Below are 15,848 nucleotides of genomic sequence, written 5' to 3'. Positions count from 1 at the left end.
CAATATCCTTTCTTTCAGGAGTGCTAGTTCTGCAAGGTTCGCAGGAGAGCTTCTGTAAAGTTTGGAAGGTAGGAGACGAGGTACTGGCAGAAGTAAAGCTGTGAGTACCGGGCGTGGGTCGTGCTTCGGTAGCTCAGTTGGTAGAGCACTTGCCCGCGAAAGGCAAAGGTCCCGAGTTCGAGTCTCGGTCGGGCACACAGTTTTAATCTGCCAGGAAGTTTCATATCAGCGCACACTCCGCTGCAGAGTGAAAATCTCATTCTGGAAACATCCCCCAGGCTGTGGCTAAGCCATGTCTCCGCAATATCCTTTCTTTCAGGAGTGCTAGTTCTGCAAGGTTCGCAGGAGAGCTTCTGTAAAGTTTGGAGGGTAGGAGTCGAGGTACTGGCAGAAGTAAAGCTGTGAGTACCGGGCGTGAGTCGTGCTTCGGTAGCTCAGTTTGTAGAGCACTTGCCCGCGAAAGGCAAAGGTCCCGAGTTCGAGTCTCGGTCGGGCACACAGTTTTAATCTGCCAGGAGGTTTCATATCAGCGCACACTCCGCTGCAGAGTGAAAATCACATTCTGGAAACATCCCCCAGGCTGTGGCTAAGCCACGTCTCCGCAATATCCTTTCTTTCAGGAGTCCCAGTTCTGCAAGGTGCGCAGGAGAGCTTCTGTAAAGTTTGGAAGGTAGGAGACGAGGTACTGGCAGAAGTAAAGCTGTGAATACCGGGCGTGAGTCGTGCTTCGGTAGCTCAGTTGGTAGAGCACTTGCCCGCGAAAGGCAAAGGTCCCGAGTTCGAGTCTCGGTCGGGCACACAGTTTTAATCTGCCAGGAAGTTTCATATCAGCGCACACTCCGCTGCAGAGTGAAAATCTCATTCTGGAAACATCGCCCAGGCTGTGGCTAAGCCATGTCTCCGCAACATCCTTTCTTTCAGGAGTGCTAGTTCTGCAAGGTTCGCAGGAGAGCTTCTGTAAAGTTTGGAAGGTAGGAGACGAGGTACTGGCAGAAGTAAAGCTGTGAGTACCGGGCGTGAGTCGTGCTTCGGTAGCTCAGTTTGTAGAGCACTTGCCCACGAAAGGCAAAGGTCCCGAGTTCGAGGCTCGGTCTGGCACACAGTTTTAATCTGCCAGGAAGTTTCATATCAGCGCACACTCCGCTGCAGAGTGAAAATCTCATTCTGGAAACATCCCCCAGGCTGTGGCTAAGCCATTTCTCCGCAATATCCTTTCTTTCAGGAGTGCTAGTTCTGCAAGGTTCGCAGGAGAGCTTCTGTAAAGTTTGGAAGGTAGGAGTCGAGGTACTGGCAGAAGTAAAGCTGTGAGTACCGGGCGTGAGTCGTGCTTCGGTAGCTCAGTTTGTAGAGCACTTGCCCGCGAAAGGCAAAGGTCCCGAGTTCGAGTCTCGGTCGGGCACACAGTTTTAATCTGCCAGGAGGTTTCATATCAGCGCACACTCCGCTGCAGAGTGAAAATCACATTCTGGAAACATCCCCCAGGCTGTGGCTAAGCCATGTCTCCGCAATATCCTTTCTTTCAGGAGTCCCAGTTCTGCAAGGTGCGCAGGAGAGCTTCTGTAAAGTTTGGAAGGTAGGAGACGAGGTACTGGCAGAAGTAAAGCTGTGAATACCGGGCGTGAGTCGTGCTTCGGTAGCTCAGTTGGTAGAGCACTTGCCCGCGAAAGGCAAAGGTCCCGAGTTCGAGTCTCGGTCGGGCACACAGTTTTAATCTGCCAGGAAGTTTCATATCAGCGCACACTCCGCTGCAGAGTGAAAATCTCATTCTGGAAACATCCCCCAGGCTGTGGCTAAGCCATGTCTCCGCAACATCCTTTCTTTCAGGAGTGCTAGTTCTGCAAGGTTCGCAGGAGAGCTTCTGTAAAGTTTGGAAGGTAGGAGACGAGGTACTGGCAGAAGTAAAGCTGTGAGTACCGGGCGTGAGTCGTGCTTCGGTAGCTCAGTTTGTAGAGCACTTGCCCACGAAAGGCAAAGGTCCCGAGTTCGAGGCTCGGTCTGGCACACAGTTTTAATCTGCCAGGAAGTTTCATATCAGCGCACACTCCGCTGCAGAGTGGAAATCTCATTCTGGAAACATCCCCCAGGCTGTGGCTAAGCCATGTCTCCGCAATATCCTTTCTTTCAGGAGTGCTAGTTCTGCAAGGTTCGCAGGAGAGCTTCTGTAAAGTTTGGAAGGTAGGAGTCGAGGTACTGGCAGAAGTAAAGCTGTGAGTACCGGGCGTGAGTCGTGCTTCGGTAGCTCAGTTTGTAGAGCACTTGCCCGCGAAAGGCAAAGGTCCCGATTTCGAGTCTCGGTCGGGCACACAGTTTTAATCTGCCAGGAGGTTTCATATCAGCGCACACTCCGCTGCAGAGTGAAAATAACATTCTGGAAACATCCCCCAGGCTGTGGCTAAGCCATGTCTCCGCAATATCGTTTCTTTCAGGAGTGCTAGTTCTGCAAGGTGCGCAGGAGAGCTTCTGTAAAGTTTGGAAAGTAGGAGACGAGGTACTGGCAGAAGTAAAGCTGTGAATACCGGGCGTGAGTCGTGCTTCGGTAGCTCAGTTGGTAGAGCACTTGCCCGCGAAAGGCAAAGGTCCCGAGTTCGAGTCTCGGTCGGGCACACAGTTTTAATCTGCCAGGAAGTTTCATATCATCGCACACTCCGCTGCAGAGTGAAAATCTCATTCTGGAAACATCCCCCAGGCTGTGGCTAAGCCATGTCTCCGCAACATCCTTTCTTTCAGGAGTGCTAGTTCTGCAAGGTTCCCAGGAGAGCTTCTGTAAAGTTTGGAAGGTAGGAGACGAGGTACTGGCAGAAGTAAAGCTGTGAGTACCGGGCGTGTGTCGTGCTTCGGTAGCTCAGTTGGTAGAGCACTTTCCCACGAAAGGCAAAGGTCCCGAGTTCGAGTCTCGGTCGGGCACACAGTTTTAATCTGCCAGGAAGTTTCATATCAGCGCACACTCCGCTGCAGAGTGAAAATCTCATTCTGGAAACATCCCCCAGGCTGTGGCTAAGCCATGTCTCCGCAATATCCTTTCTTTCAGGAGTGCTAGTTCTGCAAGGTTCGCAGGAGAGCTTCTGTAAAGTTTGGAAGGTAGGAGACGAGGTACTGGCAGAAGTAAAGCTGTGAGTACCGGGCGTGGGTCGTGCTTCGGTAGCTCAGTTGGTAGAGCACTTGCCCGCGAAAGGCAAAGGTCCCGAGTTCGAGTCTCGGTCGGGCACACAGTTTTAATCTGCCAGGAAGTTTCATATCAGCGCACACTCCGCTGCAGAGTGAAAATCTCATTCTGGAAACATCCCCCAGGCTGTGGCTAAGCCATGTCTCCGCAATATCCTTTCTTTCAGGAGTGCTAGTTCTGCAAGGTTCGCAGGAGAGCTTCTGTAAAGTTTGGAAGGTAGGAGTCGAGGTACTGGCAGAAGTAAAGCTGTGAGTACCGGGCGTGAGTCGTGCTTCGGTAGCTCAGTTTGTAGAGCACTTGCCCGCGAAAGGCAAAGGTCCCGAGTTCGAGTCTCGGTCGGGCACACAGTTTTAATCTGCCAGGAGGTTTCATATCAGCGCACACTCCGCTGCAGAGTGAAAATCACATTCTGGAAACATCCCCCAGGCTGTGGCTAAGCCATGTCTCCGCAATATCCTTTCTTTCAGGAGTCCCAGTTCTGCAAGGTGCGCAGGAGAGCTTCTGTAAAGTTTGGAAGGTAGGAGACGAGGTACTGGCAGAAGTAAAGCTGTGAATACCGGGTGTGAGTCGTGCTTCGGTAGCTCAGTTGGTAGAGCACTTGCCCGCGAAAGGCAAAGGTCCCGAGTTCGAGTCTCGGTCGGGCACACAGTTTTAATCTGCCAGGAAGTTTCATATCAGCGCACACTCCGCTGCAGAGTGAAAATCTCATTCTGGAAACATCCCCCAGGCTGTGGCTAAGCCATGTCTCCGCAACATCCTTTCTTTCAGGAGTGCTAGTTCTGCAAGGTTCGCAGGAGAGCTTCTGTAAAGTTTGGAAGGTAGGAGACGAGGTACTGGCAGAAGTAAAGCTGTGAGTACCGGGCGTGAGTCGTGCTTCGGTAGCTCAGTTTGTAGAGCACTTGCCCACGAAAGGCAAAGGTCCCGAGTTCGAGGCTCGGTCTGGCACACAGTTTTAATCTGCCAGGAAGTTTCATATCAGCGCACACTCCGCTGCAGAGTGAAAATCTCATTCTGGAAACATCCCCCAGGCTGTGGCTAAGCCATGTCTCCGCAATATCCTTCCTTTCAGGAGTGCTAGTTCTGCAAGGTTCGCAGGAGAGCTTCTGTAAAGTTTGGAAGGTAGGAGACGAGGTACTGGCAGAAGTAAAGCTGTGAGTACCGGGCGTGAGTCGTGCTTCGGTAGCTCAGTTGGTAGAGCACTTGCCCGCGAAAGGCAAAGGTCCCGAGTTCGAGTCTCGGTCGGGCACACAGTTTTAATCTGCCAGGAAGTTTCATATCAGCGCACACTCCGCTGCAGAGTGAAAATCTCATTCTGGAAACATCCCCCAGGCTGTGGCTAAGTCATGTCTCCGCAATATCCTTTCTTTCAGGAGTGCTAGTTCTGCAAGGTTCGCAGGAGAGCTTCTGTAAAGTTTGGAAGGTAGGAGACGAGGTACGGGCAGAAGTAAAGCTGTGAGTACCGGGCGTGAGTCGTGCTTCGGTAGCTCAGTTGGAAGAGCACTTGCCCGCGAAAGGCAAAGGTCCCGAGTTCGAGCCTCGGTCGGGCACACAGTTTTAATCTGCCAGGAAGTTTCATATCAGCGCACACTCCGCTGCAGAGTCAAAATCTCATTCTGGAAACATCCCCCAGGCTGTGGCTAAGCCATGTCTCCGCAATATCCTTTCTTTCAGGACTGCTAGTTCTGCAAGTTTCGCAGGAGAGCTTCTGTAAAGTTTGGAAGGTAGGAGACGAGGTACTGGCAGAAGTAAAGCTGTGAGTACCGGGCGTGAGTCGTGCTTCGGTAGCTCAGTTGGTAGAGCACTTGCCCGCGAAAGGCAAAGGTCCCGAGTTCGAGTCTCGGTCGGGCACACAGTTTTAATCTGCCAGGAAGTTTCATATCAGCGCACACTCCGCTGCAGAGTGAAAATCTCATTCTGGAAACATCCCCCAGGCTGTGGCTAAGCCATGTCTCCGCAATATCCTTCCTTTCAGGAGTGCTAGTTCTGCAAGGTTCGCAGGAGAGCTTCTGTAAAGTTTGGAAGGTAGGAGACGAGGTACTGGCAGAAGTAAAGCTGTGAGTACCGGGCGTGAGTCGTGCTTCGGTAGCTCAGTTGGTAGAGCACTTGCCCGCGAAAGGCAAAGGTCCCGAGTTCGAGTCTCGGTCGGGCACACAGTTTTAATCTGCCAGGAAGTTTCATATCAGCGCACACTCCGCTGCAGAGTGAAAATCTCATTCTGGAAACATCCCCCAGGCTGTGGCTAAGTCATGTCTCCGCAATATCCTTTCTTTCAGGAGTGCTAGTTCTGCAAGGTTCGCAGGAGAGCTTCTGTAAAGTTTGGAAGGTAGGAGACGAGGTACTGGCAGAAGTAAAGCTGTGAGTACCGGGCGTGAGTCGTGCTTCGGTAGCTCAGTTGGTAGAGCACTTGCCCGCGAAAGGCAAAGGTCCCGAGTTCGAGTCTCGGTCGGGCACACAGTTTTAATCTGCCAGGAAGTTTCATATCAGCGCACACTCCGCTGCAGAGTGAAAATCTCATTCTGGAAACATCGCCCAGGCTGTGGCTAAGCCATGTGTCCGCAATATCCTTTCTTTCAGGACTGCTAGTTCTGCAAGGTTCGCAGGAGAGCTTCTGTAAAGTTTGGAAGGTAGGAGACGAGGTACTGGCAGAAGTAAAGCTGTGAGTACCGGGCGTGAGTCGTGCTTCGGTAGCTCAGTTGGTAGAGCACTTGCCCGCGAAAGGCAAAGGTCCCGAGTTCGAGTCTCGGTCGGGCACACAGTTTTAATCTGCCAGGAAGTTTCATATAAGCGCACACTCCGCTGCAGAGTTAAAATCTCATTCTGGAAACATCCCCCAGGCTGTGGCTAAGCCATGTCTCCGCAATATCCTTTCTTTCAGGAGTGCTAGTTCTGCAAGGTTCGCAGGAGAGCTTCTGTAAAGTTTGGAAGGTAGGAGACGAGGTACTGGCAGAAGTAAAGCTGTGAGTACCGGGCGTGAGTCGTGCTTCGGTAGCTCAGTTTGTAGAGCACTTGCCCGCGAAAGGCAAAGGTCCCGAGTTCGAGTCTCGGTCGGGCACACAGTTTTAATCTGCCAGGAGGTTTCATATCAGCGCACACTCCGCTGCAGAGTGAAAATAACATTCTGGAAACATCCCCCAGGCTGTGGCTAAGCCATGTCTCCGCAATATCCTTTCTTTCAGGAGTCCTAGTTCTGCAAGGTGCGCAGGAGAGCTTCTGTAAAGTTTGGAAGGTAGGAGACGAGGTACTGGCAGAAGTAAAGCTGTGAATACCGGGCGTGAGTCGTGCTTCGGTAGCTCAGTTGGTAGAGCACTTGCCCGCGAAAGGCAAAGGTCCCGAGTTCGAGTCTCGGTCGGGCACACAGTTTTAATCTGCCAGGAAGTTTCATATCAGCGCACACTCCGCTGCAGAGTGAAAATCTCATTCTGGAAACATCCCCCAGGCTGTGGCTAAGCCATGTCTCCGCAACATCCTTTCTTTCAGGAGTGCTAGTTCTGCAAGGTTCCCAGGAGAGCTTCTGTAAAGTTTGGAAGGTAGGAGACGAGGTACTGGCAGAAGTAAAGCTGTGAGTACCGGGCGTGAGTCGTGCTTCGGTAGCTCAGTTGGTAGAGCACTTTCCCACGAAAGGCAAAGGTCCCGAGTTCGAGTCTCGGTCGGGCACACAGTTTTAATCTGCCAGGAAGTTTCATATCAGCGCACACTCCGCTGCAGAGTGAAAATCTCATTCTGGAAACATCCCCCAGGCTGTGGCTAAGCCATGTCTCCGCAATATCCTTTCTTTCAGGAGTGCTAGTTCTGCAAGGTTCGCAGGAGAGCTTCTGTAAAGTTTGGAAGGTAGGAGACGAGGTACTGGCAGAAGTAAAGCTGTGAGTACCGGGCGTGGGTCGTGCTTCGGTAGCTCAGTTGGTAGAGCACTTGCCCGCGAAAGGCAAAGGTCCCGAGTTCGAGTCTCGGTCGGGCACACAGTTTTAATCTGCCAGGAAGTTTCATATCAGCGCACACTCCGCTGCAGAGTGAAAATCTCATTCTGGAAACATCCCCCAGGCTGTGGCTAAGCCATGTCTCCGCAATATCCTTTCTTTCAGGAGTGCTAGTTCTGCAAGGTTCGCAGGAGAGCTTCTGTAAAGTTTGGAAGGTAGGAGACGAGGTACTGGCAGAAGTAAAGCTGTGAGTACCGGGCGTGAGTCGTGCTTCGGTAGCTCAGTTGGTAGAGCACTTTCCCACGAAAGGCAAAGGTCCCGAGTTCGAGTCTCGGTCGGGCACACAGTTTTAATCTGCCAGGAAGTTTCATATCAGCGCACACTCCGCTGCAGAGTGAAAATCTCATTCTGGAAACATCCCCCAGGCTGTGGCTAAGCCATGTCTCCGCAATATCCTTTCTTTCAGGAGTGCTAGTTCTGCAAGGTTCGCAGGAGAGCTTCTGTAAAGTTTGGAAGGTAGGAGACGAGGTACTGGCAGAAGTAAAGCTGTGAGTACCGGGCGTGGGTCGTGCTTCGGTAGCTCAGTTGGTAGAGCACTTGCCCGCGAAAGGCAAAGGTCCCGAGTTCGAGTCTCGGTCGGGCACACAGTTTTAATCTGCCAGGAAGTTTCATATCAGCGCACACTCCGCTGCAGAGTGAAAATCTCATTCTGGAAACATCCCCCAGGCTGTGGCTAAGCCATGTCTCCGCAATATCCTTTCTTTCAGGAGTGCTAGTTCTGCAAGGTTCGCAGGAGAGCTTCTGTAAAGTTTGGAAGGTAGGAGACGAGGTACTGGCAGAAGTAAAGCTGTGAGTACCGGGCGCGAGTCGTGCTTCGGTAGCTCAGTTGGTAGAGCACTTGCCCGCGAAAGGCAAAGGTCCCGAGCTCAAGGCTCGGTCGGGCACACAGTTTTAATCTGCCAGGAAGTTTCATATCAGCGCACACTCCGCTGCAGAGTGAAAATCTCATTCTGGAAACATCCCCCAGGCTGTGGCTAAGTCATGTCTCCGCAATATCCTTTCTTTCAGGAGTGCTAGTTCTGCAAGGTTCGCAGGAGAGCTTCTGCAAAGTTTGGAAGGTAGGAGACGAAGTACGGGCAGAAGTAAAGCTGTGAGTACCGGGCGTGAGTCGTGCTTCGGTAGCTCAGTTGGTAGAGCACTTGCCCGCGAAAGGCAAAGGTCCCGAGTTCGAGTCTCGGTCGGGCACACAGTTTTATTCTGCCAGGAAGTTTCATATCAGCGCACACTCCGCTGCAGAGTGAAAATCTCATTCTGGAAACATCCCCCAGGCTGTGGCTAAGCCATGTCTCCGCAATATCCTTTCTTTCAGGAGTGCTAGTTCTGCAAGGTTCGCAGGAGAGCTTCTGTAAAGTTTGGAAGGTAGGAGTCGAGGTACTGGCAGAAGTAAAGCTGTGAGTACCGGGCGTGAGTCGTGCTTCGGTAGCTCAGTTTGTAGAGCACTTGCCCGCGAAAGGCAAAGGTCCCGAGTTCGAGTCTCGGTCGGGCGCACAGTTTTAATCTGCCAGGAGGTTTCATATCAGCGCACACTCCGTTGCAGAGTGAAAATCACATTCTGGAAACATCCCCCAGGCTGTGGCTAAGCCATGTCTCCGCAATATCCTTTCTTTCAGGAGTGCTAGTTCTGCAAGGTTCGCAGGAGAGCTTCTGTAAAGTTTGGAAGGTAGGAGACGAGGTACTGGCAGAAGTAAAGCTGTGAGTACCAGGCGTGAGTCGTGCTTCGGTAGCTCAGTTGGTAGAGCACTTGCCCGCGAAAGGCAAAGGTACCGAGTTCAAGTCTCGGTCGGGCACACAGTTTTAATCTGCCAGGAAGTTTCATATAAGCGCACACTCCGCTGCAGAGTTAAAATCTCATTCTGGAAACATCCCCCCGGCTGTGGCTAAGCCATGTCTCCGCAATATCCTTTCTTTCAGGAGTGCTAGTTCTGCAAGGTTCGCAGGAGAGCTTCTGTAAAGTTTGGAAGGTAGGAGACGAGGTACTGGCAGAAGTAAAGCTGTGAGTACCGGGCGTGAGTCGTGCTTCGGTAGCTCAGTTGGTAGAGCACTTGCCCGCGAAAGGCAAAGGTCCCGAGTTCGAGTCTCGGTCGGGCACACAGTTTTAATCTGCCAGGAAGTTTCATATCAGCGCACACTCCGCTGCAGAGTGAAAATCTCATTCTGGAAACATCCCCCAGGCTGTGGCTAAGCCATGTCTCCGCAATATCCTTCCTTTCAGGAGTGCTAGTTCTGCAAGGTTCGCAGGAGAGCTTCTGTAAAGTTTGGAAGGTAGGAGACGAGGTACTGGCAGAAGTAAAGCTGTGAGTACCGGGCGTGAGTCGTGCTTCGGTAGCTCAGTTGGTAGAGCACTTGCCCGCGAAAGGCAAAGGTCCCGAGTTCGAGTCTCGGTCGGGCACACAGTTTTAATCTGCCAGGAAGTTTCATATCAGCGCACACTCCGCTGCAGAGTGAAAATCTCATTCTGGAAACATCCCCCAGGCTGTGGCTAAGTCATGTCTCCGCAATATCCTTTCTTTCAGGAGTGCTAGTTCTGCAAGGTTCGCAGGAGAGCTTCTGTAAAGTTTGGAAGGTAGGAGACGAGGTACTGGCAGAAGTAAAGCTGTGAGTACCGGGCGTGAGTCGTGCTTCGGTAGCTCAGTTGGTAGAGCACTTGCCCGCGAAAGGCAAAGGTCCCGAGTTCGAGTCTCGGTCGGGCACACAGTTTTAATCTGCCAGGAAGTTTCATATCAGCGCACACTCCGCTGCAGAGTGAAAATCTCATTCTGGAAACATCGCCCAGGCTGTGGCTAAGCCATGTGTCCGCAATATCCTTTCTTTCAGGACTGCTAGTTCTGCAAGGTTCGCAGGAGAGCTTCTGTAAAGTTTGGAAGGTAGGAGACGAGGTACTGGCAGAAGTAAAGCTGTGAGTACCGGGCGTGAGTCGTGCTTCGGTAGCTCAGTTGGTAGAGCACTTGCCCGCGAAAGGCAAAGGTCCCGAGTTCGAGTCTCGGTCGGGCACACAGTTTTAATCTGCCAGGAAGTTTCATATAAGCGCACACTCCGCTGCAGAGTTAAAATCTCATTCTGGAAACATCCCCCAGGCTGTGGCTAAGCCATGTCTCCGCAATATCCTTTCTTTCAGGAGTGCTAGTTCTGCAAGGTTCGCAGGAGAGCTTCTGTAAAGTTTGGAAGGTAGGAGACGAGGTACTGGCAGAAGTAAAGCTGTGAGTACCGGGCGTGAGTCGTGCTTCGGTAGCTCAGTTTGTAGAGCACTTGCCCGCGAAAGGCAAAGGTCCCGAGTTCGAGTCTCGGTCGGGCACACAGTTTTAATCTGCCAGGAGGTTTCATATCAGCGCACACTCCGCTGCAGAGTGAAAATAACATTCTGGAAACATCCCCCAGGCTGTGGCTAAGCCATGTCTCCGCAATATCCTTTCTTTCAGGAGTCCTAGTTCTGCAAGGTGCGCAGGAGAGCTTCTGTAAAGTTTGGAAGGTAGGAGACGAGGTACTGGCAGAAGTAAAGCTGTGAATACCGGGCGTGAGTCGTGCTTCGGTAGCTCAGTTGGTAGAGCACTTGCCCGCGAAAGGCAAAGGTCCCGAGTTCGAGTCTCGGTCGGGCACACAGTTTTAATCTGCCAGGAAGTTTCATATCAGCGCACACTCCGCTGCAGAGTGAAAATCTCATTCTGGAAACATCCCCCAGGCTGTGGCTAAGCCATGTCTCCGCAACATCCTTTCTTTCAGGAGTGCTAGTTCTGCAAGGTTCCCAGGAGAGCTTCTGTAAAGTTTGGAAGGTAGGAGACGAGGTACTGGCAGAAGTAAAGCTGTGAGTACCGGGCGTGAGTCGTGCTTCGGTAGCTCAGTTGGTAGAGCACTTTCCCACGAAAGGCAAAGGTCCCGAGTTCGAGTCTCGGTCGGGCACACAGTTTTAATCTGCCAGGAAGTTTCATATCAGCGCACACTCCGCTGCAGAGTGAAAATCTCATTCTGGAAACATCCCCCAGGCTGTGGCTAAGCCATGTCTCCGCAATATCCTTTCTTTCAGGAGTGCTAGTTCTGCAAGGTTCGCAGGAGAGCTTCTGTAAAGTTTGGAAGGTAGGAGACGAGGTACTGGCAGAAGTAAAGCTGTGAGTACCGGGCGTGGGTCGTGCTTCGGTAGCTCAGTTGGTAGAGCACTTGCCCGCGAAAGGCAAAGGTCCCGAGTTCGAGTCTCGGTCGGGCACACAGTTTTAATCTGCCAGGAAGTTTCATATCAGCGCACACTCCGCTGCAGAGTGAAAATCTCATTCTGGAAACATCCCCCAGGCTGTGGCTAAGCCATGTCTCCGCAATATCCTTTCTTTCAGGAGTGCTAGTTCTGCAAGGTTCGCAGGAGAGCTTCTGTAAAGTTTGGAAGGTAGGAGACGAGGTACTGGCAGAAGTAAAGCTGTGAGTACCGGGCGTGAGTCGTGCTTCGGTAGCTCAGTTGGTAGAGCACTTTCCCACGAAAGGCAAAGGTCCCGAGTTCGAGTCTCGGTCGGGCACACAGTTTTAATCTGCCAGGAAGTTTCATATCAGCGCACACTCCGCTGCAGAGTGAAAATCTCATTCTGGAAACATCCCCCAGGCTGTGGCTAAGCCATGTCTCCGCAATATCCTTTCTTTCAGGAGTGCTAGTTCTGCAAGGTTCGCAGGAGAGCTTCTGTAAAGTTTGGAAGGTAGGAGACGAGGTACTGGCAGAAGTAAAGCTGTGAGTACCGGGCGTGGGTCGTGCTTCGGTAGCTCAGTTGGTAGAGCACTTGCCCGCGAAAGGCAAAGGTCCCGAGTTCGAGTCTCGGTCGGGCACACAGTTTTAATCTGCCAGGAAGTTTCATATCAGCGCACACTCCGCTGCAGAGTGAAAATCTCATTCTGGAAACATCCCCCAGGCTGTGGCTAAGCCATGTCTCCGCAATATCCTTTCTTTCAGGAGTGCTAGTTCTGCAAGGTTCGCAGGAGAGCTTCTGTAAAGTTTGGAAGGTAGGAGACGAGGTACTGGCAGAAGTAAAGCTGTGAGTACCGGGCGCGAGTCGTGCTTCGGTAGCTCAGTTGGTAGAGCACTTGCCCGCGAAAGGCAAAGGTCCCGAGCTCAAGGCTCGGTCGGGCACACAGTTTTAATCTGCCAGGAAGTTTCATATCAGCGCACACTCCGCTGCAGAGTGAAAATCTCATTCTGGAAACATCCCCCAGGCTGTGGCTAAGTCATGTCTCCGCAATATCCTTTCTTTCAGGAGTGCTAGTTCTGCAAGGTTCGCAGGAGAGCTTCTGCAAAGTTTGGAAGGTAGGAGACGAAGTACGGGCAGAAGTAAAGCTGTGAGTACCGGGCGTGAGTCGTGCTTCGGTAGCTCAGTTGGTAGAGCACTTGCCCGCGAAAGGCAAAGGTCCCGAGTTCGAGTCTCGGTCGGGCACACAGTTTTATTCTGCCAGGAAGTTTCATATCAGCGCACACTCCGCTGCAGAGTGAAAATCTCATTCTGGAAACATCCCCCAGGCTGTGGCTAAGCCATGTCTCCGCAATATCCTTTCTTTCAGGAGTGCTAGTTCTGCAAGGTTCGCAGGAGAGCTTCTGTAAAGTTTGGAAGGTAGGAGTCGAGGTACTGGCAGAAGTAAAGCTGTGAGTACCGGGCGTGAGTCGTGCTTCGGTAGCTCAGTTTGTAGAGCACTTGCCCGCGAAAGGCAAAGGTCCCGAGTTCGAGTCTCGGTCGGGCGCACAGTTTTAATCTGCCAGGAGGTTTCATATCAGCGCACACTCCGTTGCAGAGTGAAAATCACATTCTGGAAACATCCCCCAGGCTGTGGCTAAGCCATGTCTCCGCAATATCCTTTCTTTCAGGAGTGCTAGTTCTGCAAGGTTCGCAGGAGAGCTTCTGTAAAGTTTGGAAGGTAGGAGACGAGGTACTGGCAGAAGTAAAGCTGTGAGTACCAGGCGTGAGTCGTGCTTCGGTAGCTCAGTTGGTAGAGCACTTGCCCGCGAAAGGCAAAGGTACCGAGTTCAAGTCTCGGTCGGGCACACAGTTTTAATCTGCCAGGAAGTTTCATATAAGCGCACACTCCGCTGCAGAGTTAAAATCTCATTCTGGAAACATCCCCCCGGCTGTGGCTAAGCCATGTCTCCGCAATATCCTTTCTTTCAGGAGTGCTAGTTCTGCAAGGTTCGCAGGAGAGCTTCTGTAAAGTTTGGAAGGTAGGAGTCGAGGTACTGGCAGAAGTAAAGCTGTGAGTACCGGGCGTGAGTCGTGCTTCGGTAGCTCAGTTGGTAGAGCACTTGCCCGCGAAAGGCAAAGGTCCCGAGTTCGAGTCTCGGTCGGGCACACAGTTTTAATCTGCCAGGATGTTTCATATCAGCGCACACTCCGCTGCAGAGTGAAAGTCTCATTCTGGAAACATCCCCCAGGCTGTGGCTAAGCCATGTCTCCGCAACATCCTTTCTTTCAGGAGTGCTAGTTCTGCAAGGTTCCCAGGAGAGCTTCTGTAAAGTTTGGAAGGTAGGAGACGAGGTACTGGCAGAAGTAAAGCTGTGAGTACCGGGCGTGAGTCGTGCTTCGGTAGCTCAGTTGGTAGAGCACTTTCCCACGAAAGGCAAAGGTCCCGAGTTCGAGTCTCGGTCGGGCACACAGTTTTAATCTGCCAGGAAGTTTCATATCAGCGCACACTCCGCTGCAGAGTGAAAATCTCATTCTGGAAACATCCCCCAGACTGTGGCTAAGCCATGTCTCCGCAATATCCTTTCTTTCAGGAGTGCTAGTTCTGCAAGGTTCGCAGGAGAGCTTCTGTAAAGTTTGGAAGGTAGGAGACGAGGTACTGGCAGAAGTAAAGCTGTGAGTACCGGGCGTGGGTCGTGCTTCGGTAGCTCAGTTGGTAGAGCACTTGCCCGCGAAAGGCAAAGGTCCCGAGTTCGAGTCTCGGTCGGGCACACAGTTTTAATCTGCCAGGAAGTTTCATATCAGCGCACACTCCGCTGCAGAGTGAAAATCTCATTCTGGAAACATCCCCCAGGCTGTGGCTAAGCCATGTCTCCGCAATATCGTTTCTTTCAGGACTGCTAGTTCTGCAAGGTTCGCAGGAGAGCTTCTGTAAAGTTTGGAAGGTAGGTGACGAGGTACTGGCAGAAGTAAAGCTGTGAGTACCGGGCGTGAGTCGTGCTTCGGTAGCTCAGTTGGTAGAGCACTTGCCCGCGAAAGGCAAAGGTCCCGAGTTCGAGTCTCGGTCGGGCACACAGTTTTAATCTGCCAGGAAGTTTCATATCAGCGCACACTCCGCTGCAGAGTGAAAATCTCATTCTGGAAACATCCCCCAGGCTGTGGCTAAGCCATGTCTCCGCAATATCCTTTCTTTCAGGAGTGCTAGTTCTGCAAGGTTCGCAGGAGAGCTTCTGTAAAGTTTGGAAGGTAGGTGACGAGGTACTGGCAGAAGTAAAGCTGTGAGTACCGGGCGTGAGTCGTGCTTCGGTAGCTCAGTTTGTAGAGCACTTGCCCGCGAAAGGCAAAGGTCCCGAGTTCCAGTCTCGGTCGGGCACACAGTTTCAATCTGCCAGGAAGTTTCATATCAGCGCACACTCCGCTGCAGAGTGAAAATCACACTCTGGAAACATCCCCCAGGCTGTGGCTAAGCCATGTCTCCGCAATATCCTTTCTTTCAGGAGTGCTAGTTCTGCAAGGTTCGCAGGAGAGCTTCTGTAAAGTTTGGAAGGTAGGAGACGAGGTACTGGCAGAAGTAAAGCTGTGAGTACCGGGCGTGAGTCGTGCTTCGGTAGCTCAGTTGGTAGAGCACTTGCCCGCGAAAGGCAAAGGTCCCGAGTTCGAGTCTCGGTCGGGCACACAGTTTTAATCTGCCAGGAAGTTTCATATCAGCGTACACTCCGCTGCAGAGTGAAAATCACATTCTGGAAACATCCCCCAGGCTGTGGCTAAGCCATGTCTCCGCAATATCCTTTCTTTCAGGAGTCCGAGTTCTGCAAGGTGCGCAGGAGAGCTTCTGTAAAGTTTGGAAGGTAGGAGACGAGGTACTGGCAGAAGTAAAGCTGTGAGTACCGGGCGTGAGTCGTGCTTCGGTAGCTCAGTTGGTAGAGCACTTGCCCGCGAAAGGCAAAGGTCCCGAGTTCGAGTCTCGGTCGGGCACACAGTTTTAATCTGCCAGGAAGTTTCATATCAGCGCACACTCCGCTGCAGAGTGAAAATCTCATTCTGGAAACATCCCCCAGGCTGTGGCTAAGTCATGTCTCCGCAATATCCTTTCTTTCAGGAGTGCTAGTTCTGCAAGGTTCGCAGGAGAGCTTCTGTAAAGTTTGGAAGGTAGGAGACGAGGTACGGGCAGAAGTAAAGCTGTGAGTACCGGGCGTGAGTCGTGCTTCGGTAGCTCAGTTGGTAGAGCACTTGCCCGCGAAAGGCAAAGGTCCCGAGTTCGAGTCTCGGTCGGGCACACAGTTTTAATCTGCCAGGATGTTTCATATCAGCGCACAATCCGCTGCAGAGTGAAAATCTCATTCTGGAAACATCCCACAGGCTGTGGCTAAGCCATGTCTCCGCAATATCCTTTCTTTCAGGACTGCTAGTTCTGCAAGGTTCGCAGGAGAGCTTCTGTAAAGTTTGGAAGGTAGGAGACGAGGTACTGGCAGAAGTAAAGCTGTGAGTACCGGGCGTGAGTCGTGCTTCGGTAGCTCAGTTGGTAGAGCACTTGCCCGCGAAAGGCAAAGGTCCCGAGTTCGAGTCTCGGCCGGGCAC

At 52.1% G+C, this 15,848-nt stretch overlaps 1 non-coding gene across 1 annotated transcript; it reads left to right on the top strand.

Annotated features, from left to right (window-relative positions):
- Positions 1 to 15,773: 15,773 nt before the first annotated feature.
- Trnas-cga (transfer RNA serine (anticodon CGA)) lies at positions 15,774 to 15,848 on the top strand. Its single transcript has one exon. It is a non-coding gene; the product is annotated as a tRNA-Ser (tRNA).

The sequence above is a fragment of the Schistocerca nitens genome, chromosome 8 (assembly GCF_023898315.1).
Source record: "Schistocerca nitens isolate TAMUIC-IGC-003100 chromosome 8, iqSchNite1.1, whole genome shotgun sequence".
NCBI lineage: Eukaryota > Metazoa > Arthropoda > Insecta > Orthoptera > Acrididae > Schistocerca > Schistocerca nitens.
This window is presented reverse-complemented; position numbering and strand designations above follow the sequence as displayed.